This window comes from Protopterus annectens, chromosome 2.part2 (genome assembly GCF_019279795.1).
Source record: "Protopterus annectens isolate FY-2018-M chromosome 2.part2, PAN1.0, whole genome shotgun sequence".
NCBI lineage: Eukaryota > Metazoa > Chordata > Ceratodontiformes > Protopteridae > Protopterus > Protopterus annectens.
This window is the reverse complement of record NC_056730.1, coordinates 542529198-542553906: the sequence shown is the minus strand read 5'-3', so window position 1 is coordinate 542553906 and position 24709 is coordinate 542529198.

The following is a 24709-nucleotide window of genomic DNA, read 5'->3' as shown; positions in this document are numbered from 1 at the left end:
GATGTTAGTGATCAATGTCTTTTGGGGGCTGTTGATGAGTTTCTTTTTTTTTTTTTTTAATATCCTTGCAGGAGTCAAAGAGATATTAAGTATGCAGTGTGTTCTGGAGAGCCATTTCTGGATGACATCTGTTTTTTTTTAACCTAGTATTTTTTGCAGGGATAGTTAAGGTAAATTAGGATGGCTTATCAATGTTTTGTTGTTGAAATAAACTCTTACTTTTGCATGAGTAAAGTGTGTATGGGTGAACCGCAGTAAAATCACATGCAAGTTCTTGGCTATGTGATGTGAAAGAAATACAGTAATGTAACCGTGGTCTTTTATTTTCAATATTTTAAACCTTATAGGCTCAAAGCAGATTCTCTGGGTAGCTAGTTGAGATGGGGCAATACTTATGTGCAAATGGAATGACTGCAGTTCTAGCTTGCTTTGCAAGACTAATGTGCATTTGAGTGAAGTAAAATCAACGATAAGCTCTGAACTGAGTGTTTATGTGAAAAAAAGAATACTTACCTTATTGACAGTATTTCCCAGAATTCAGCAAGCTCTGCACGGTGTGCAGGAATAGTGCAAGAGCTGCTGCACACAATATGGCTGATGAGTGATCCAGGAATGAGCTCCCGAGATGTGCAGGAGCGCTCCTACACTAATCCTTCAAGGACACAGCTCCTGTATGCTAATTACCCCATTTGCAGGTGAAAACCATGCAAATGAGGTGAATTAGTGATCCAGGAAGCAGACAGGTGTCTGTGCAGGAATAGTGTAAATTGCAGAAATGTATTTGGCTACTAACTGACTACATTACTGCAAATTACAAAAACGGAGGCATGACACCTCTAAAGAAAGCATGTATTCAATGCAGTAGGCATGCCAATGGCCAAATATATGGCCATTTGCATGGTAAATAGTTGCAAAATTATATAAAATAACTTTTTTTTTGGCCGATTTCAGCCATTTAAGCATAGGGCAGCAGTGCGCAAACGGGATCAGCCCGAAAATAAGAAAAAAGTTGGAAATAAGCTTTTAAACCAAAATCAGCATTCTGCCATAATAGTCAATGGCATACATAAGACAACAATAGCATGGAATAGTGGTTGCTAAGGGGGAAGGCTGAGTGTCAGTCTTGCCACCATGCATTCACAGTCAGTTTTATGCAAATGAGGGGATTGATACTGAATCACAGATTTTCCCTCAGTGTTAGCTTGCACCCAACCATGTAGGTGCAGCAACACCATGGTATAAGCATAAGAGGTAGATGACCTCATAAGTGGGAGTGTCATGCATGCTGTAAGCTTATTGGAGCACTGTGGCCCGTGTTTTCCCTTAGCTAAGCACAGCTAAGAAAGGCGGGTGTCTGAGGCTGCTTAGCAGTGTTTACATTGCATAAATGGGTGTGCGCACTGCACAGCGGGTTTAAAAAAAAAAACAACAGGAAATAGCAGCTCTGCTTACATCTGAGTACTGTGTATGTGCGGCGAACCTCAGGGCTTAAATGGCAAGGAAATGGGAATGGGAAAACAGCAGTAGGAAGGCAATCAAGGAGAACTAGCATAGTTGGCAGGTGAAATGTATCAGAATCAGCCAATTACACAGGCATCAGTCAAGCCCAGCATAGCACACTACTATAAACTATGCAAACACCTTTCACTCTGTTTTTTCCCACAAACTCTACACCACCGGTCGGTGTACAGAGACAGGGAAATTTTACCTGACAAAACTAACAAAATGATAAGGGCCAATATGTGGAAGAGGCTGAGGATGGTGAGGATGAGAATGCTGATGACCAACCCACAGTGAGGAGAGGGAGAAGAGTGTACAGACCTAGGGTAACCTACCAGGGGCTACATGAGCTGGAGATTGTGGAGCACTATAGGGTGGACAGGGACATCCTACAGCAAATTGTTGAGCTGTGCCGGCCACGCCTCACACACAGAACCAACAGAGGGGAACCCATCCCACTGGATACCAAAGTATGTGTAGGCTTAAGAATACTAGCCACAGGTACCTTCCAAAGGCCAACTGGGGATACCATGGGGATCTCACAGGCATCAGCATCCATTGTACTCTACCGCTTCCTGGATGTCATGTCAGCACATGCCGGTGAGCACATATATTTCCTCAGCACCTTTGAGGCATTGACCAGCAATATGCATCTCTTCCACCAAATAGCAGAATACCCTGAGGTAGTGGGTGCTATAGATGCACAGACGTACACATCAAAGCACCACCTGGTGAGCAGAGTAGGGCCTACATAAACTGCAAGGGCTTCCCCTCCATCAACTGCCAGGTCATGTGCGATGCCCAGGGTATTATAATGAATGTGCGTGCTGGCAACCCTGGAAGCTATCATGACTCCCACATCTGGCATATGCCACAGCTGTACCAGAGGTTTGCCAGTGGGGAAATCCCATATGGCCACCTAGTGGGAGATGCTGTTTGCACACTGGAGATGTGGCTGATGACACCCATCAGAAATGCGCACACACCTGAACAAGAACTCCATAATAAGGCATATGCACAAACCAGAATCATAATACAGTGTGTGTTTGGGATGCTCAAGTCACAGTTATGGTGCCTGGACATATCCAGTGGAGCCTTGCAGTACTCCCCAGCTACATGTACACAAATTTTCATTGTATGTGCCATGCTACACAATATGATCCTGCAGAAACAGCTACAACAGGAACAGCATGGGTCAGGGCCACACAGCCCCCCACCATTGCCAAGGCCAGCAAAGGCACAGAGTGACTTGGAGGAGGAGCAACCTGAGCCTGCCCATGTAGGCAGAAGGAGGCATGCCCAGGCTTTGGCAAAGAAGCAACGCATAGCACATACACTGACATGGTAGGAACCCAGGGAATGACACCTCTCTCTGACTCACACATACAGTAAAAGGGATGCCAAACATGAGACTACCTGTGCTTTACCATGTATAGGGAGTGCATTATGTGCATTTGACATAGTCAGCCCTCCAGCACCATCCTCAATACTTGCACAGCCACAAGGTAAGTCACTTTTCCTATCAATTGCTGAATGGAGTAGTATGTTCTGCTAGTTGTAGCTATGGTATGGATGTGAGCATGCAAGGGAATCGGGTGGCTGAATGGGATGGCAGCAGTAAGTGGACACCTATATGGGCAGCATGAAATCCATAACAAATACTGATGTCAACTAAGTAGGCATTACTAGACAAGGTGACACATCCCACTGCAGTACATGTGGTGGGCCAAATGTGTGTTCATAGAACACACACAAGCATGTCAGTGAGGCTCACATACCCAACAACAGCCTAAGCCAGCAGGACAGGTGTAGATGACCATAAAGAAAGGATGTGCTAAGGCCTCCAATTAATGGCAATGGAGAACAGCCCCCTCTAAACATACACAGACAGACTACAACAGGTCAGGCATTTGTATGTTATTTATGAAGGGTAAGAAGTCTGAAACTGAAATGTAGGTCAATAAATCCTAAAATCTGTACTCTACTGATATGCCTCTAGTCTGCATGATAGGTCAGATTAAAAAATAAAATGGAAGCCAACAGAGTACCTGAAACACCAGCACAGTCATTGCAAATGTTTACAGTTGTCAGGTGCCCCCCCCCCCCCCACAATCCTATGTAGAAAGGCAGTAACATGTACATGTGGATTTAATAACAGTGGAGCACAGATTACCTGAACTGGCTCAATTTACAAGATAGATTGCTGCTTGTGTACAATATGCAGGGTTCTGTGTGTTAGGTTGTTGTGTGTTGTATATTGTGTGGAAGTGGTCAGCATGTAGGCATGGAGGGTTTGTCCCGGTGGCCTATGACCAGTACTGTCGATGACAAGTCCATGTTCTGACAACTGCAGTGCCAACCACAATGCATCCCAGCAAGACCCAATTCAGTAGTCATCCATACTCATTGTTCAGATGTCAATATCTGTTACCATCTGTAAGATGGACATGCCATGAATGTGGGGCCCAGACATACACACAGTACACAGATGGAAGTACCCTAGACAGAGTACATAAAATGTAACTGTCAACTACACACACCTTTGGAATTGTACATACAGGTTAGCAACACATTAGTTGTCTGTGTAGTATGGAATACTGATGCATTCTGGTCAATCACTGGCAGACCACAAAAGGCACAGTCATGAAGTAATGAGAGACTGCTATGTCCCCACACAAGGCAGCATAAGGGTAATGTCCCAGGTATATCTGTGAGTCATCTGCAAGAAGCTCCCATATCACACTTGCACTCAGCTCATCTCACCATCAGCCGCAGGTTTATCACAGGTCATATCCCTGCTGTTGGGAATGAGTACAGCATGACCCCCACTTCTGTATGGGAATACTCACAGAATGCAGCATGCTGAAGAGGTGTCCCATGCAGGTGTGTCGCTAGCTGTAAGCAGCACCCTGGCAGCACCCAGGCCAATGGATTAAGATGGACAGGAACTATTGCCATTAACACATCGCACACTTACCCTGTCACCCCAGGGGAATCCAGTGGCTCACACCCTGGGACTGTAGGAGTGACAGAATACAATGGCCTGCTACAGATGGCCTGCATCACTACCAAATGCCCTACAGTCCTTTGTCAAAGGCCTGTGCCTCACCCGTACTGCCAGTGTATGTTATCTCATGGGGTCCCAACTAACAACATAACACATTCCACAGAAAACAAATGCAAGGCCATGTTGACAAATCCCAGTAGCATGTCCACCATGTCCTACTGCATGAACTGTGGACCAACCCTTAAATAACTCTGGGATAAAGGGACAACAATAGGAATACTTTGCAGATATCACTCGCATAATGTTAGGAAGAGGATAGCATAATGTGGGGGGTGTAGAAGCATGGACACCATGGAATGTGGGAAGTCTGAAACTCTGATGTGTGCACATACTACCCCTGCCTGCAAACCCAGTAATGGGAGGCTACAAACCCACTCATAAACCACAATGTGAAGGGGAACTGACCAGATATATGAGCCTGCCTCTGGGTAACCTGGATGAATCTCTACAGCTGAGAGGTATGGCCACAGCAGAATATGGCCATTCTGTTATATCAATAGATGTACAAGCAGAGGATCCTCAGCCCACCACAGTATCAAGGTGCTGGACCATTTACACAGGCCCATCAGCAAGTGTCTTCAGCTACCCCTCCAGAATGGCATGAGTGTGCAAGAATATGTAGGCTGCAGACCACAATACTGGACACATATTCTTTCACCTTGTATTTCCCAGGAAATAACTGTGAGCAAATAAGTATCTCTGTCAGTAGTTAATGACATAATACATCACAGTGTCTGAATAGCTCTGCTAACACTAATAATGTAATACAAGCAGCACAGACACAATAGTTACAGTATCCCAATGTCTTTCAGCCATTGTGACTCCATATTTTCAACCTATCTACAGATATCCTGCAGAAAAAGTTTGCTAGCTGTAGGTGTAGAACACAAAATCCTGCACTGGACTACAACCTACCTGGAGTGGATCCACACACTCAGTACAGAAGGTCATACTGGCCATGCTCCAACACATAGAGAAATGAAGCCCATACCTGACAACAACAGTGGACTATACATAGCTGTCAGTCGCAGGTGTCTCTGCACACACACCACATTGCACACCATTCATGCTTTGCACACACATTGGATAGGAATACTCACACATATCCAAAACCAAGACACTATAATAGGTCAAACATACACACACAGAGATGTGGGGAAGAGAGAGGCAGACAGTGACAAAGAGATTTCGATCATGAGGCCTGTCCCACCCACCACACATCCAATTGGCCAATATCACATGATGTGCCAATGTCAATCACATAGTGCCTGTGGTGCTTGTGATAACTGTGCAACATGATAGTACAAATCAGTATTCATCCAGCATTTGTATACCCAGTCCTGTCAAATTTAAACTTGTGTGTGTGACCGAGTGTTGTGTGTGTGTTTCCAGAGGAATGGTTTATGGCCCATTCACACACATTGCAATTCCCATAGCCCATGTTAGCACTGATGCTGATGTCAGTCACCTTGAAATAACCCTCTGGCTAATTCTCAGCACCATAATCTCCATAGCACGTGTGATAACTGCATAATGCTATAATGTAAGATACTAGTTATGTTGGAGTTCTAATCCCAGACATGGCAACTGTAAAACTCTATGTGTGCGTCAAGCCTGCTGATGTCAGTCACCTTGAAATACCTCTTTAGAAAAGGGCCAGCCCTATATGCTCCATGGCATGTGCGATAGCTGTGTAATACTTTAGTGAAATATACAAGTTAGGTAAGAGTTCAAATCCTAGACATGGCACCTGTTAAACTCTGTGTATAGAGATTAATGATTTTGAGGCCATTCATAGTCACTACACCTCCCATTGCCCTACTTTAGCAAGTCTGCTGATGTCAGTCACCTTGAAATAACCCTGTGGAAATACTCTATCCCTATAAGCTCCGTGGCATGTGCCATAAATTCGGAGCAATGTAATAGTAATAACTACACAAGTATGAGTTTGAATTGCATCTGTGGCAAGTGTTTGTGTGTGTATTCCAAAGATTTTGGCCCCATTTACACCCAGTACACATCTCAGAGCCTGACTTTAGCAGTCCTGCAGATATCTTTCACCTTACAAGTACCTGTTGCCAACCCTAAACCATGTCAGGTCAGTGGTGCATGTGGTAAATGCGTAATCATAATGGTCTGTAAAGATTGCTCGATGGAGGTTTGAACCTCACCCCAGGCAAATGTAGATGTGTGTTTAGGGTAAAATTATGGGTGGAGAGTGTTTTTTTTATTTTTATTATATTTATTTTTAGGATCTTCTCTCACCCACTACATCACCCAATGCCAGTATTTACAAGGGCCGGTGATGTTCCTCACCTTAGAAGTACCTTGGGACAACATCCATCCTGTAAGCAACATGGTGCGTGTGATAAATGTGGTCACTGTAGTAACAATGAATAGCTAGGTAGAGGTTTGAATCTCAGTACTGGTAAGTGTGTGTGTTTTCATCAGTATCTTGTGTGGTGATTGCTATGATTGTGTAATAATAGGATGCATTGTGGGGTGGGTTTTGCTAAATTATTATATTGAGGACCGAGTATGTGTCACAATGTCCACTTTACAAGGACAATAGATGTCAAACACCTGAGAGGCTGGTGTAGACGATCCATAACCCTACATGTGATATTATGGATGGGTAAACAATAAAGGCAGCCCTTGTATTACCCACACAACACTCTCCACCCATGTCTCATACACAAAGACACTTGGCTAGGCAACAACCACTATATTGGTAGTTCTCTGCATACTGCCTCACAGATAGTAACCATGGTGTGATTGCAGTGAACTACTTGCCTGTTGACCACAATGGTGTCACTGACATCAGAAAGTACTGTGATGTGTTGCATCTCCTGAATGAGTGTGTGTTATCCAGGAAGTAAAAGGACATGGCACCCTGTTCCATCCGTACAGTAGGCAAAAAATGATTACAGTGGTCCTTTTGCTATGTTGCCCACTGGATAACTGCAACAACTGTAGAGTCTGCAAATGTAACCCACAAAGGGAATACAATGCCTTATACACATGCCTTGTATGGACAGACGCCACTAACTACACTGAATACCTGTATCATGCTGTCAATGTAGGTGCAAGTATGACCTCAGTTCCATAGCCAGGTCTCCCCAAATGAGGTCAGGAATGCTACATCAGAAGATAACAATCTGTAGACACAACAAGCCTCAGAGACCTCAAGTACACTTCTACACATCAAAGAACATGCGTGTGGGACATGTGCACAACCCATACACTGTCCATGTTATGGAATATAGATCACATACATGGGAAGCAGTGCACATCACTGGCCACCCACAATAGTAATCCAGATGAGTGGATGGTGAATAAAATGCCCCCATGTGCAGACCACTCCAGGGACTAAACCCCTGAACCACACTGGAGACAATTGTCATGTGGCCTGATGTAGCCTTGTACAGCCTTCAGGCCCATTCACCTACTACACAGCTGTGAAGCAAAGAACCTATGCATCTCAGTATTGGCAGATGTATGTGTATGTGTGTGTGTGTGTGTGTGTGTGTGTGTGTGTGTGTGTGTGTATGTGCATGTGTTTGTGTGTGCATGTGTTTGTGTGTGCATGTGTAGATTAATGATTTTTTAAGCCATTCACAATCACCACACCTTCTATTGCCCTACTTTAGCATGCCTCCTGATGTCATTCACCTTGAAATAACCCTTTGGCGATGTATTAGCCATATAAACTCTGCCACACTTCTGATAACTGCATAATACTGTAGTGTAGCAAACAAGTTATGTAGGAGTTCTAATCCTGATCCTGCCAACTGTAATAATGTGTGTGTTTCTCTGAAAGAGTGTGTGTGTGTCTGTGTTGATACCTGCTTTTGTGGACATTCCCATGCACTACACTCCCCTTATCCCTCCTTTAGCACTGTTGCTGATGTCACTCACCTTCAAAGATACTTTTGGACAGTTCTCCAACATGTAAGCTCAGTGGTGCATGCAATAACTGCATAATACTTTAATAGCAATACATAGTCAGGTAGAGGTCTGAATTCAGCACTTGTAAATGTGTATTTGTGTGTGTGTCATCAGTATCCTGTTGGGGTGATAGTGTACTGACAGAATCCACTGCAGTGCGGGTTTTGCTGCATCATTATATTGATGACTTATATTTCCCACTGTCCACATTACAAGGTCAACAGTTTTCAAACACAGTAGAGGTTGTTGCAGACAATCCTCAGCCATAAATGTGTGCAGCCATGTGCAACTACTATGTGTCAGTATGGATTATTAAACAATATATGCAACTGTTATAATACCCAGATACCACTTGCCACTCACGGTTCATACACAAACATTATTGGCCCTTATTCTCTTACTCCCTCCATTCCTTTCTTACTTGTCTCTGTATCTGTCTCTCTCACTCCCTCTCTGGTGGATGTGGAAAAGTACATCTGTTTTGCATAGTCAGCAGCTTGAGTTTTGAAAGAAATGCTCATGATCAGCTGATGGCCTGTACATGAATTGCAGTCCCCCACTTGCTAATTACATGTGGAACAGCTGTGGTATAATTCCTATAGCCAATTGCTAGGAAACACACTCCTATAACTAACCACTCCATGTGGGTGTTGGACCTTTTCCTTCACTGTGAGCAGGACTTCATGTGGGTGATTGATAAACAGCATCACAGAGGGTAGTTGGAAATACCTCTTACAACATGCACTGTGGAGATAGGCCAACAAACAGGAGGGGGATGTTGCAGACATGGGGACAGAATGTAAGTATTGCTGTTCTACATTTGAAGTAATGTTGGTTTAACAGGGTTTGTGTGGATATGGCTGTTCTATTTGATTTAAAGTCTGGCATGACAGTGTAATGTGATTGAGTAAACTCTCACCTGTAGGACTATCTGCAGACTGTCCAGAGTTTGGAGTCTTACATGTGTTGTGTTACTCACACATTTCCTATCTTTATATATGCAGTAACATACTCTGATGATTGCAGTCCATGTCAGTTACTGACTTCATATCCCTCAGAAGAGATATGTCACAACAAACCCTGTTACACAAGAAATTTCAAAGTTTATCACAGCAATATGTTAATACTGGCCCTGTGTTTGTGCCTCCGTCCCCCAAGTCTTTCACCCTTTGTCCATATGTCATGCAGTAAGAGGTGCATATGTACAGTACATCATTATTTACTGACATCATACCTGATAACAAGAAAGTGAAATATCAGACTGCTAGGCATGTTATGTATGGTAGGCCTTATATTTAAGGACACAACCTGGACATTCTGTTGTAGTGTGTACAGTAGTAAGATCTGTGTACTTATGGTGATTGTTGACAGGGTATGCATTGTGAATATGTTATAATAAAGGAAGAAAGCTGAGCTAAACCACCACAGCTGAATGAAGTATTATGCACATTCACTTAATAATGCATAAAAAACACTTTATTGGAGAGCTCCACTGAGTAAGCGCTTTCACAATGTCAATGATCGCTTCATCAGACTACATTCAAACAAATAATGCACTTGCTTATAAATACATTTCAATCAACAATCAATCATATAATTAAACAATAATTAAATAAGAGCCCAAAATAGAAACACTCTATAAGAACCTTTATAAGAAACTTTTAAAAACTACTAAAACACTTAAAAATGTATGTTAATGTTTCAAACTCCTTGCTTTAAGAAAAGGCTTAAGCGAAACTGCTTCATTAATGCCAGGTAGTATATGTGCGTTCAACCTAAGGATTCACCTTTGTTCTGCAACTTTAGTGTGATTCTTAATATCGCCCCCTCTCATGCCTTCCTCAAAATCTCCAGGACGAAAAATTTAAAGGAATGTAAACTACCTTTATCCTCTATATGCTTAAACAGAGCACTTGCTACCTTTTGATTAACAATGTCTCTGCAATGCTCTTTTATGCATTCTTTAAGCATACAATTTGTTTCCCCACATAGTAAGCATTGTAGGATATGCAAAACACAAAGTATACTATATGTCTAGTTCTACAATCAGCGTAATGTGTCACTTCTATCTCAAAATGTGGATTTGAATGAATGTAATTAATACAGGAATGCATGTCTGCAGGCCATACAATTCCTGCATGTATATGTGCCCTTCCTCTGTGAAGTACAGCCCTGTCCATTTTTTCTTTCCCTATAGCATAGCTGACGTTTAAGACTCTTTTTGTTCTTGAAGGCAAAATTATGGGTATCATCCAACAACCCATCAAGATCTTCTATAGTTTTCAAAATGTTCCAATTACATTCAAAAACCTCACAGAAGGTGTTAATATCACCACTATGCATAAGTGGAAACCTAAGTTTATTGTGATCCCTATTACCCTCCTGCGTTGTATGGTCTATTCTCTCAGAAAAGAACGGTCTACCTCTGGAGGTTCTCTCAACCATTAGTTCTGATACATATTTATCAAACATCTTTTTAGAGTAATAATCACTTTGCATAAACTCATTCCCTAAATTGTCAAGTGCTATCTGAAGTTGAGCGTCATCATTATGGAGTCTCAATAATCTGAGGATTTGTCCTTTTACCACATTTTTTGCCTACAAATTTAGTATGTATGCTGCCTCCGTGTAACAATGCATTCCTTCTGGTAGGTTTTCTATACATACTTGTCTGAATTCCTAAGATTTCAGATTTCTTAAGCTTAACATCTAGTAAATCTATTTCCTCAGATGACACTTTGCTAGAAAACTTTAAGAAGGAAGTAGTGTCATGTAAAAATTCAATGAATGCATCTAACTCATCATATGTACCTGTCCACAGAAAAAACATATCCACAAATCGAGTGTACCATTTCACATGTTTTTTTGAAATCTTCATTAAGTAAAATGAATAGCATTCATATTCAGCTAGGGCCAGGTTGGCATAGCTGTTGGCACAGGGAGTGCCCATCGCTACACCAATATTCTGTAAATATAGATCATCCCTAAAGCAAAAATGTGAATATGTTACTTGGCCTGTGTACAGACTGTGGTAGATGTAATTGCTCCAGTTTATGGCACCCTATCAGTGTACATGCTTGTAGGGCCAGACTGACACATGTCCCATACCACAGTCAGGCATCAGACTACACTGTGCATTGGCCCAGAATATGTCGGGTTACTGTGTGAGTGGCACATATGAGGGTGATTTTATTCACACAGTCCTTATACTGTAACATTACTTAGGCTGTGTTCAAATTGGTTGTGGGTATGCACTTTCACACTGGTGTCTGTTACTCCATGCTGTTGCATGCCTGTAGTACCTGCTATATTTGCAAGTACATGTGCATTCCCCCATAGGAAACTTGGGTCAGTGTTGTGGCAGTCTGCCTGTAGTTTGCACAGTGCTTTGTGACATGCCTAGCAGCTCAGTATATTTACCTAGTGTGATGTTATGTCCAGATATTTATCAGATGTACTGTTGCCTGGCCAACATAACTATTGTGTATTTCTGACAAAGCAGTGGTATGCTGTAAAGATGTATGTCACTAACTAGTGTGAAGTATGTGGGCTTGGGACCTCTGCTCCTCCGGTTAATGTGTGTTAAGACAGACAGGAGTGTGCAAATGCATCAACTGTGTTAGTTATCTATTCCAGTATTTTTGTGATATCCCCATTTACATGGCTATAAACATCCACTTTGTCATACTTGGTCCACACGTCTTGCACTAAGCAGTTCTGTGTATACCTCTGCACTGACCAGATTGTGTCAGACTGTCCATGTTTATTGGTCATATCTATGCTGCATTCCACAGGATCATTACTGTGATTTGTGTGGTACTTCACTAGATGATCTTATGATGTCTGTCAGTAACTGATGGCATACACATCAGTATCAGAAGTGACTTCCCACACGTCTGTTAACACAACCCCTGTTACTGTAGCAAGATTATACATTTATACCTGCAATACTTACACGACATCCCCTTGCACTAAGAGGTTGTGACTATTGGTGCTGAGGTATGACTCCACTACATATTATGGGCATATGTTTTATATATATATATATATATATATATATATATATATATATATATATATATATATATATATATTTATTTATTTATGAATATATATATATATATATATATATATATATATATATATATATATATATGAATCCATATACAGATATATATATATATATATATATATATATATATATATATATATATATATATATATATATATATATATATATATATATATATATATATATATATATATATATATATATATATATTTATTTATAAATATATATGTCTATGTACATGTATGCCTATATCTATATATGCATATATACATCCATATCCTTGTTATGTGTAAACATGAGTGTTGTATATACCTTCCCAGATGTATCCCACCATATTTATCTGATATGTATATATTTAGATATAACAACATACTGATTCAACACTAATTTCACTAACAAGTACTACACAATTGTAGAAGTCAAGGCAGTTGTTCACTATTATTCAGTATGTATACTGACAGATATATTGGAAAAAACAATAAACATTTTTACACCTGCAATGGCTTAGTGGTTGACTGCTGTGACTATAGTGTATGGGGTCCTGGGTTCAAGCCCTACAATGGCTGTATATTTTTTGTTACTAGGCAGAACAAAGACTGTTGAATACAGAGTGGTTAAGGCAGTTTTGAGCGGCTTTAAGCAGGTTTCCGAGGGTTTGCCCAATGGTAAGTGCTGCTAATGTATGGTTGAAGGAATAGGCACTTACATCATGTAGGCTTCGCTTACCAGTGTGGAAATCTGCTTAGCATTTACATTTAAGGAATGGTTACACCTGCTAAGCATGACTCAGCCCTGGTAATCAGTATCACATTCCAGTCTGCTGAAATAGCATGGCAATGCCAACTTTAATAAGTGTATTTAATTCCATGTACATAACATGCTTCTATGTGCTGTCATTACAGTAGCAAGGGGTGTGAGTATACTGTATGGGACACCTGAGTATATATGGCTAGTACACCAATCTTTTCTGTTTGTATGTCTTTCATACATGGGTAGTATCCCAGGTTATGTGCAGTCACTCTTGCATGTATTGTATCATTACGTTACTACTGTCAATAGTGCTTTCCCAAGTAAGAGTAGATTTCAGATTGTAGTACTGGAACCATACACCCCTGCATGCAAAGCTGGACTCTGAGTACTGACTATCGTGTTCTTGGTGTATGAGCTGTTTATTATTAAGTACTTGCTACTGGAAATTGATCTGATATGTGGATATTAACTGTAGGCTACTATGTGTATAAGACATATCATTGAGGGCTGCTGTCATGTAGTAATGGCATACCTATCAGTGTCAGACGTCTATCTGTCCAAACATTAATCCTAATGCATAACCTGTTGGCTAGCTGATTTGTGTCTGTCCTCTGTACAGATGTGCAGATGTCAGGTATCCATCTAGGCTGCTTAGAGACAATCTATGCTTGACTGACCCTGACATGTCTGCTCAGCTGAGTTGTGAATGCCACAGCTAGGAAATCCCACCCTGGATGCACCACATGCCATGGATACCTGAACTAGACTACCACAGACAACAGAACATGCTTGGGTACAGGTCTTCAGCCCAGACACTGGGCATGTTATGTAATATATGTTGCATAAATGTCAATTGGCCCTCTGCAAAAGACAACCAGATGATTGGATGTTGCACATTTAACTGTCACCCTGAGGATCATTCATGTGGCATCAGTTGATAGATGGCCTGCTGACAAATGTCAGTTGGCATGATACCACTGTACCCACATCCCCTACTCTTCTCATCTCTCCATGGACAATATCCTGGTACACACCTAGGAACACCTGCACCTATGGACCCCAGTACTGACAAATGTGTCTGCATGCATTGCTGAGAATAACAGTGTCTGTGTGTTTGTAAATTTCTAGTTGATAATACCCTGTGGGCCTTCTCACACAATACACCCCCCCCCATTGGCATAGTTAGAAAAGGCTTCTGCTGTAATGGACATTAAATGTACATTGTTGCACTCTTCAACCTATGGGCTACCTGGACCTTGCAGTACCAGCACAACACGGTTGTACAAATGGGTATATAGGCATGCGTTACCCTCTGAGTTCTGACAAGTGTGTGTATGTGTGCAAGTGTGTATATTTGTAGGATACAGCATTCTGAGGCCACATTCTCCAAATACAATACACCTGGCCATATAGTATAAACCATAGTGATGTTGTTGACATTAGGAGAGCCATGATAAACCATCACCCTACTATCCCTGTGGCATGTACAATAAATCCATATCCCTGTAGTAGCACTGATAAGATAGACAATGGGTTGTATTGTAATCCTGGTCAATGTGTGATTATGGGTAAGTCAGAGTATTATCATGGGTTTCAGTGAGTATAATATCCAATGTGGGGTGTGGGTGCTGGGCATACTGTCTTTACACCATGGTACCCCCAGTACATGTCCCAAGGTCCACTGTATGAGGACCACTGTCACCATCAACCATACAGGTAACTGATTACACTATCCAGCCTAATGATGCATGTGCTGTGTGCAAATTATGTGTAACAGAGTGTACTCACTGACAAGGTAGTTAGCACTGATAAACCCAGGTCTCTCAGATGTGCCTATGACTGTTATGTGTTTGTCAATGCGTATATGACAGTATGTCATGCTATGTATTGTTCATTAACACCCAGTACATCCCATATTACCATGCTGTACAAGGCCTGGTGATGTTCCTCACTTAACAAGAAACTCGGGACACACCTCATCCTAAAAGCTGTGTGGAGTGTGCAATTAAGGCCAAACACATTAATAGTAATAAGTACCTAGGTAGGGGTTCTACTCTCAGTGTTGCCAAGTAAGTTTGTGTGTATGTGAGCGGATCTACTTCAGTTTGCAAAAAATACATGTCCCAGGAGGTCATCTGTCCAAGAACTGACTGGCAAATGCTAACATTTCAAAGGTATCATCTTGTGGAAATTCATTCCATCAGAACTAGTAGTAGATGTGTAAAAGTCCTCTTCCCTACTCTATAGCTGTACAGCAATGCTGGAGTTGGTATATATAGTTGGTTGTTGATGTTGTGTACACAGCCATCCTCATTGGGCTTATTGTTGTGTGTATCCCCCCACTTAGTCTGCTGTAATACTGTACAGTTTATGTTAACAGGTTAAGTTGTTGTCAATTACACTATGTGTGGCTCTACACCACCTCACACCCTCCAAAGTGGAGGGCTATGCCACCCACACCAGCACAACTATGTTTAAAATCTCCAGGATTGCACTACATTGGAGAAGGGGACATATACCCTGCCAGTACCATCATCAATGACATTAAACTAGCAGACTTATTATTTACTGATGTGATGTTTTGCCTATTTTGTTTTGGTGGAATTACATAGGCTAAAATAGGTTCACTGCAAAATTAAGTGCATCCATGTGTACAGTATTCTCTGTGTATTGCATCAACACCAAAGCCTGTGTGTGTGTGTGTGTGTGTGTGTGTGTGTGTGTGTGTGTGTGTGTGTGTGTGTGTGTGTGTGTGTGTGTGTGTATGTGTGTGTTATACACAAACATGTGGTGTATGCCACCCAGTAAACTTACCATTGTCCACTGTAGAAGGGCTGCTGACATCAGCCACTATGCACTCACCTGTATACACCCCTCAGACCTATCAGCCATGTGGCACATGCAGTAACTGTTATACAGACCTGTTACTTGTGTTCAGCTGTACCCAAGATATGACACAGTCAATGTGTCACCACAGTGCCATATGCCTTGTAGGAAACAACAGCAGACCAACATCCTGCTAACACATAGACACCTACAACACAAACTTAATTCATTATGGAGACCAGAATCAGTCAGTGTTAAGAATTGCTATAATGCATCATGGCTAGAAAGCTACACATACTGACATGTAAGCATTAAATGTTCCTGCTGAAAACATGTTACACAGCATTACATTGCCAAACATTAGTACATTCACCCTGTGCAGCAGAACCATATTAGCCTGTCCCTGCATCGATGGTATGGATGACAAGGATGTGGCACAGGTATCATCATATGCACAGGATGTGTTGTGGGTTTGCCAGAGACCTAGGCTGAGCCATTTGGTCAACATCATGTGTGTGTGTTAGGGGGTTTTGTTATTAATTGGGCTGTGCAGATGTGGTGTGTGTAGGTATGGAGGTGCCCTAGGCTGTGTGTGTGTGTGTGTGTGTGTGTGTGTGTGTGTGTGTGTGTGTGTGTGTGTGTGTGTGTGTGTGGGTGTATGTATGCACACAGTTCTGCTATGTGGCTGCCCTATACAGGGGTTTGTTGGATAGCTGCAGACCGTACATGGCAGGGTATGCAGTTTACCATCTCCAGCCACAGACATGAGAACTGTGCCTGCCAGGAGTTCCACGAGCACTACCGGGTATAAGGCCAGATATGGTACTCTCCCCTGATGATGACAAATGTCTGCTGGATCCAGTTCCCTGTTGGGACTGGCCAGGGCCATGTGCAACTTGGCCTGCTGTGTCATGGTGTGGACAGCATCCCCCCCTGCAGTGCTGGTGCTGGTACTGCCACTATGGGAGTGGCTGTGACTTGTTGCTCATACACATAGATCTCCACTTGTTGGTGTTGCTGTCCTACATCCACATGTAGGACATGTGGAGGATTCCCACCATCTCACACAACCATCTATCCAGGACCTCTGCAAAGTAACTGTAGGCACCTGCAAGATTACGGATGTTGTCAATAACAGCAGAATGAGTCTCCCTCTGGACCCTCAGACTTTGTCTGGCATAATGTTTGATACGTGCCTGTGCCTCCATGATTGCCCAAAATATGCATCTGGTAACACCACTGTGGCATTTCTGCCAGGGGCATGATGGTCATCAGCCCTCTTACAAGCACCCCTGAACATCTGCCTGTGTGGTACCTTGCCGGTCATCCAGCTATGGCTGCTGTGTACAGACACACCTGCCATAGTCACCACACTGCCCTGTCCCATGCCACCACCCACCAACTGTCCCTCATCTATGGCCACTGATGATGGGGTATGTATAAGCAATGTGACTGTGTGTGGGGATGGGGTGGATAACAGTGGGATGTCAACCGATGGCACAGGTTCAGCCCCTGACAACCTCGTCTGTGCCTCACCATACCTATCATCATTGTCAGAGTCTGTATGGACACTAACATCAGTTTGCCTGCAGGAGGGACCCTGACCCACCTCGCCACCTGTGAGGGGAAAACAAAAAATATACTTTAAGATCTGTATGTCATTGCTTACCTCTACTCACATGCACACACACACACACACACACACACACACACACACACACACACACTTACAGGTGAGATGGCGCAAAGATATTACACAGACCTCTCATTGCCCAACTGTCAACATGCATGACATATGGCACTCAACAGCATGCACTGCAGCTATAATCAATCCCTGTTACCAACATTATACATCTCTGTGATGCAAGAGTTGTGTTAGTAGGTGATGCCCTTTCCCTTGGAACACACTGCACCCATGTACACAGTATTGCTGTGCACCTCTTCAGCAAACTGGCATGTAATGTGCACCATATCTCACACGTGTGCACAACATTGCTGAATGTGTATATGTTGGGCAGTTATGTTTGCTCTGTTTCTCACAGCCCCTATGTGTTTGTCTGACACATACCTGAGATGATATGAGGACAGATGTCAATAGTGAATGCCTGACGTGTGATTTGCAGATCTCATCATCAGCAGTGCACGTATGAGCAATAAAATCCAATTACATTGACAACCTTCAAAGCTTACTGTGGCTATGAGGAGTGTACACATCCTTATTGACATGCCACCCTCTTCCCTGATATGCCATGGGGCTACAATACTGCATATGTTAACATTACACACACCTGATATGTGACATATGACCTGGGCAATCAAATGCAGTATCAAACAAATATGCTAGTTGTGCAGATGCTGATTGAGATGCATACAATATGTGGGTTGCATAGACATGCACACCCTTAACACAACGGTTTGTTGCAGCACCTGTTAAGTGAAGTACAGCAGTCACTATTCCTGGAAGGGGTATACTAGCATGGCCCATCTTCACTTACCATTATTTTGTCACTCCGCCCTACAAATGTCCCCCCAACTCTGCCAGATTGCAAGGTCAGCTCATGTGCACAGCCCTTGGAGGTCACACAGTGCCTTCACTATTGCTGTGGAGTCAGGGTTATGTCTGGCACATTGCATGACCTTGACTGTGTTCAGATACAGCCATTCATAGCGAGCTTTGGTTGTATACTTCAGTTCAATGTTGTGTTTCAGGATGACACCCCTCCCCATCCTCAGCCTTTTTGCAGATGCTTGACAACTATGGGCCACACATGAGTGTCATTTTTCAGTGTCCCAAATTCAGAGCACCATTTCTGCCAGCTTAGTTCCTACTAATGAACAGCAAACCTAAAGGTGTACACTGGCACCAGCAAGATACAGATGGGGATGGTGGGCCTGAGGTGGAGTCAGCTGTTGCTTTTGCAGCACATGTATCTTTATTAATACTATCTATAGGTTTCAGCCTTGGCTTAGGTACACCATTACACATTGCAACACATGCCTTTGGGAGACTTGATGTTATGCATACGCTACCTGTACAGAGCCCTGGATGATGTCTCCTGCGGAACAACTCTTCCATCTGATTACTCTAACCCATAGGCCACACTTATGCAGAGTTCAGGCAATTGTCAACACAGGTACTGCACAGGCAGTACTTGCTAGACATTCCTGCAAGTCCCTCAGTGTTGCTGCATGATGATGTTAAAAGGCTGGTAGGTGAGACCCCGAGGTTTGCTTTTAAGAATAAAAAATCTATAAAAAGATTATTATGTGGACCAAAACCTATGGAAATGAAGAGAAAATGTAGTCAGATATGGAACCTTCCCCTGTAATAAATTTAATTACTGGACCTTTGTTGATACTGGAAGAAGATTTCTACATTCAGATCTAAAAAAGGAGTTTACCTTTAGAATAATTACTAACTGTGACAGTGTATGAATATTATATACTTGGCACACTGCACAGTCTGTCCTGCCTTCTATGTTGGAATGAAAACGCGAAGGCTGAGAGACCGAATGAGGGAGCATATATATGATATCACCAGAGAAATAGAGACAAATGCCTTGGCCAGGCATGTGAGGGACCATGATGAGACACATAATTTTTTTATTCTTAGTAATAGATAAGGTCTGTACTGACAATAGAGGTGGAGATATTAGGAAGAGAGTAGAAACTAGGGAACTAGAATGCATTATAAGGCTACAAGCTAACATTGGGGTAGGCCTGAATGACAAAATTAATATTAAACCCATTCTTCTAAATAGAGATTTAAAGAAATAGTAGGTAGTACCCCCTCCACCTTTCATACTTTTTTATACTTTTATATTGTATGTATTAAGTTGTATGATGTGATGTGCTGTTTCTATTGTCACGCTGTTTTTAATTTTAAGCTTTTAAAAATTTTCACACTAGGTATAAAACTTTTTATACTAGGTATATGGTTTTAAGGATTAATTGGGCAGTTGATGACAATGATAAGCTTGGTATATATGCTGTGTTTTACTGCTCTTTGATTGTTTGATAAAGTGGCTGGTGCCACAAAAGTGCTCACCTCTTTTACTAATAAAGCTGTTATTCTACATAGCCATGGCTGCTACCTCCTGCTTTGTTTTTTTACTGTTCATTTCATTGTTGTTGTAGGTAACTTTTGCCAGCACCATTTGTTTTTTACTGCAGATATAATAGTTGTTAATTGACATCTCTCTCTCCACCCCAACATATCTGCAACAATAATCTGAACACACAAATTAATGGGTATGTTTACACCAAACCTACTGTTGGGACATATATCCTATTGTGCAACAAATATTGGAATGTGTTTCTATTCATGTTCCATGTTGAAACACTATCATTGGTGGCCTGTTGCTAACAATGTGACCTGCATGCCTTTGTAATGGCCACTGTGGTTCCATATATGCATGTGTTCTGTTTGCTATGCAGCTGTTCCAAATCTGGTGTTTTGGGTTAATGGGAATATCTATGCATGCTGTTATAACTAATCCTGGATTATGTTGACTATTACTACCCATATATGTTCTAAAACTGCAACACAATAGCATGTTTAGGAAGGCTGTTCCCAGCAGAACCACCTCTCCCACCTCATCTGGCCATGGCACCAGGCCACAGCATGTCTGGGACCCAACCCGGGACCTCCTCATCTGCTGGTCCTGCATCACCTTCGGGTGGAAATGTCTCAGGGGATGGGGCTTGTCCTCCCCTCCCAGGAGCAGGCCAGGATCCTGTCACCCATAGTCAGGTCCTGGGATTGGTGCATAGCAAGCTCCGAAGGGTGTTTGGAGATCTGCTATGCCAGCTTGAGGGCTGTGTGGTGCATTTAGAGGATCAGCCTGCCCATCCTGCTTAGCCCCCAGCACAGCCACCTTCGGGTTCATGAAGGTGCAGTGGTGACTGCCCATGTGTGTGGATTTCAGTCCCACTGTTTCCATTTGGGGGCTCATGAGCTTCCGATTTCCAAACACCCCTCCCCATCCAAGGTGTGTACACCCCACATGTGTCATATACCACCCCTGTATGCTGTCTTGTCTGTCTTGTCTGTCTTCCTATCCAACCTACCTCCCCAAATATACCTACTATCCTTCCCCAACATCCCACTCTCACCTTAAAAAAAGGGCAATCTGTTCCGCCCAAAAAATTTCACCCCATACATAGCTGTCCATTTCACACACATGTCCACTGGACAAATGTAATCTGGTCTAATTTGCTTCCCAACGCATTATTGTTGTCTTCACCCCTCTCTCAGGGGTTTGAGTGTCCAAATCTATTTCTAAATTCAGTACATATGCTAAAAATATACAGTTTCAATGTCATTTTAACCATAACATCGTGGTCATATTTCTGAACTGCTCATTACCACCTTGATTAACAGTGAAGTGAACATCTTAAAGTACTGAACTGGGCTTAGATAATACATATTTGAATGTAATTGTTTCAGAATATTTAATACTTGAGAATTTAAAAAAAACATGGTTTATACATTGAAGAATGCTGTTTACATATTAGTCCATTAGCTGTATGAGCATAATATTTTAATATAATTTTTCTCTAACTGGGGTAACCAATACTGGTATGAATAAAATGGTGGTCTAAAAACCAATGATAAAATTACAACTAGTGAAAAAATTAGAACTTGACAAATTACTTTTGAACTTGTTATTTTACAATGTGTCCTGCACAGTATGTATCTACACAGACTGTTTGCTACTCATGATTTCAGTCTAGTAGGCACCCTGGACCCATTTTTTAAATATGTTTTTTCACACATATTTATTAGACATTCATTTTATTTACACTGAATTCTTTTGCACTTGCACAAACAAAGACTGCAAAGTGCATTTAGTCTAATCTACAAATTTAGTAACATTAACATCAAGCAAAATCTTTTTGAAATTTGTATGCCTCTTTAGAAGTATCTAGTGGAATTGGCACCAGAGGCATAACCTTTGCTATTTTAGTTATTAAACATACCCAACAATCAGAAACATTTATGCTTTTTGCATACCAATATTGTCTTGTCAAAAACATATTAAAAATAGTGACCAGTCTTGCTCAGTTTTTTACATCTTTACTCTCTCTCTCTCTCTCATGTAGCGTTACAGTTTAACATGTTGTAAATACAATTTAATACTAAGCAATACAATAATAATTAGCATAATAGCTATTAGCAACTTGTAAAATATCTTGTCCTGTCAGATTTCATCTGTTTACCAGTATTTTTAAACAAGGAATGAGATATATTTTTTTCTTCCTGTAGCTCTATTTTAGACCCTTCTGCAGTATTGCTTATACAGTCAGTATAAAACTGAGAAAGTGCCCCTCCCACTGTAGTATTGCAGTATTGGTTATTTGCTTTATGCTGTGAGAATAGAATGTATACCAGCCCAACACTTTGGTTATACATTTGCTTTATTAAGTTAACAAACTATGGACCTTTGTCTGATTTGATCATTTTTTATAAAGCTTTTGCTTACTACTACTAGTAGGTAGGCCTGCATAATTGATTTGAACTGTAGATATACTATGGCCTATTTGCTGGGCTGGCTGTACTTGATGTAACTAAGGTTTTTTACTTTTAACATTTACCTGCAAACAGATTATTAATGACATGTATGCACAATTGTGCTGTTTTATTACAATTACCAAATAGTGCTGCATGTGAACACTTAATTATGTTTTAATAACAATAATGTTTTAGAAAAACACAAGCCTCTTGTCTGGCAATCAATCTTGTTTTTTTACCTTATCTGCCCAACATTTCCTGTAACTATTCATCCAACCTGGGAAGGTCTGAGATCACATTTTAGACTCTGTAGACCATAGTTAACCCTTTTAGCATTTTTCTTATAATCATCTGTTAATACACTTGCAGCTTGATATTAGAATGCCATTGTAAAACAATTAGAATTATGTTTGCGATTTGCATAACTATGCATTTGTGCTACATAAATAGACATTATTTTATAATTAGCTTACATATTTTTTAACTTGGATTTCAGTATTTTTTTATTTAACTGCCCCGCCATTCATTTTACAAAGACTGCTTGACTAATACAATTTGTGATTTTATTTTTTTTAATTGTCTATCAGAGCTTTAAATGTTTGGTGTGGTGTTACTGTACAATTATAAAAAAAAATGTAAAAACAATAGATATTAGCTTAACTAGTGCATGCTTATTTACATTACTTACATTTGCTGTTGTCTTTCTTTTTTCTTGTGCATTGTAAACAGATGCACTATAAATGAAAAGAAAATACATGTATGTCAGTCTTGTAGCTTCAGATCTTTACTGTTACTAACTACTCTCACTTGATTTTTATGCACTAGAACTGTTTTGTTTACATTTTGACTGTGTTATGAGCATGTCAGTCATACACTCTACTTTACTGTAGTACTGATAAATATCTTGCTTTAACTGAACAAAAGTTTTAAAACATCTCCACCAGAGTGATTTGTCTATACATCAGATCCTGCCATGTATGCTTAACCATTTTCAAAACACAAACATATTGTAAAATATGCCTTTTTTGTACAGATCAGCTGTAGTTTCCTGCTTTTGCAATGTTTTTTTAAGCTCAGCTGTTGTATGCAGGAAGTCAGTATCTGTCAGTTCAGCTAATTTATTTTCTGTATCCTGTAACTGTTACTGAAGAGTTTCCTGTAATTCTGCATGGACTTCCTGATATTTCTCAGTAACCTGTTCTGCTGAATCTAAAGCTTCTATGCACTTCTGAAAAAAATGTTTGTATAACTTGTCTAAACTTCCTGAACTCATTCTGTCTGTCTTTTAGAAGTTTATTAATTTTTTTTGTAACAAGATGTACTAGAGTTTCCATCAATAACTGGTTTAACTGCTGTTGTAACTCTGAAATAAACCTTTCACATGTGGTGACCAGACATAACTGTCTAACATCGGAATATAATGTAAACATATTAACTTTTTCTGGTTCTGTACCATTAAAATGTTTGTAGAGGCTATCCTTTGAATAATGGAATGCACTGTATTTTTATAACATTGTGCACAGAAAGCAGTTTAATATGATTTACACAATAAACATTTGTCATACCACGTATGGTTTTCTATGAGATACGAGTCAAATATTGTAATACATTTGCATAATGCCTTAGTATCAACTTGCCCTGATAAGGTTTTACATTTGCTAATATGCTGTGCATACCAACACTGCATTCTGTTATAATCACCTCTGCTGGCATCCATACTGTATGTAACACAGAGCAATGTTCTTACCCGTCAACAGAGAGGCAGATGGCCAGGCTGCTTTACTGTAGATGGTTGAAAAGTCTCTGTAGTCAAATGCAAAACTGGTAAAACAAAACTGGCAGTTTCAGTCTTGTACTTTGCTCCTTTACCTTTCTTGGAAAATTTATGGCACTGCTCACTTTCCTGCACTGAGGTCTCAATCTGGATTCAGACGTCTGATGAACTGTACTTTTGCAAACTATAGAAACTGTAGAAAACTGAAGTACTCAACATAAATGTTAGCTACTGTGCTTTTACTAGAGTGACCTTATA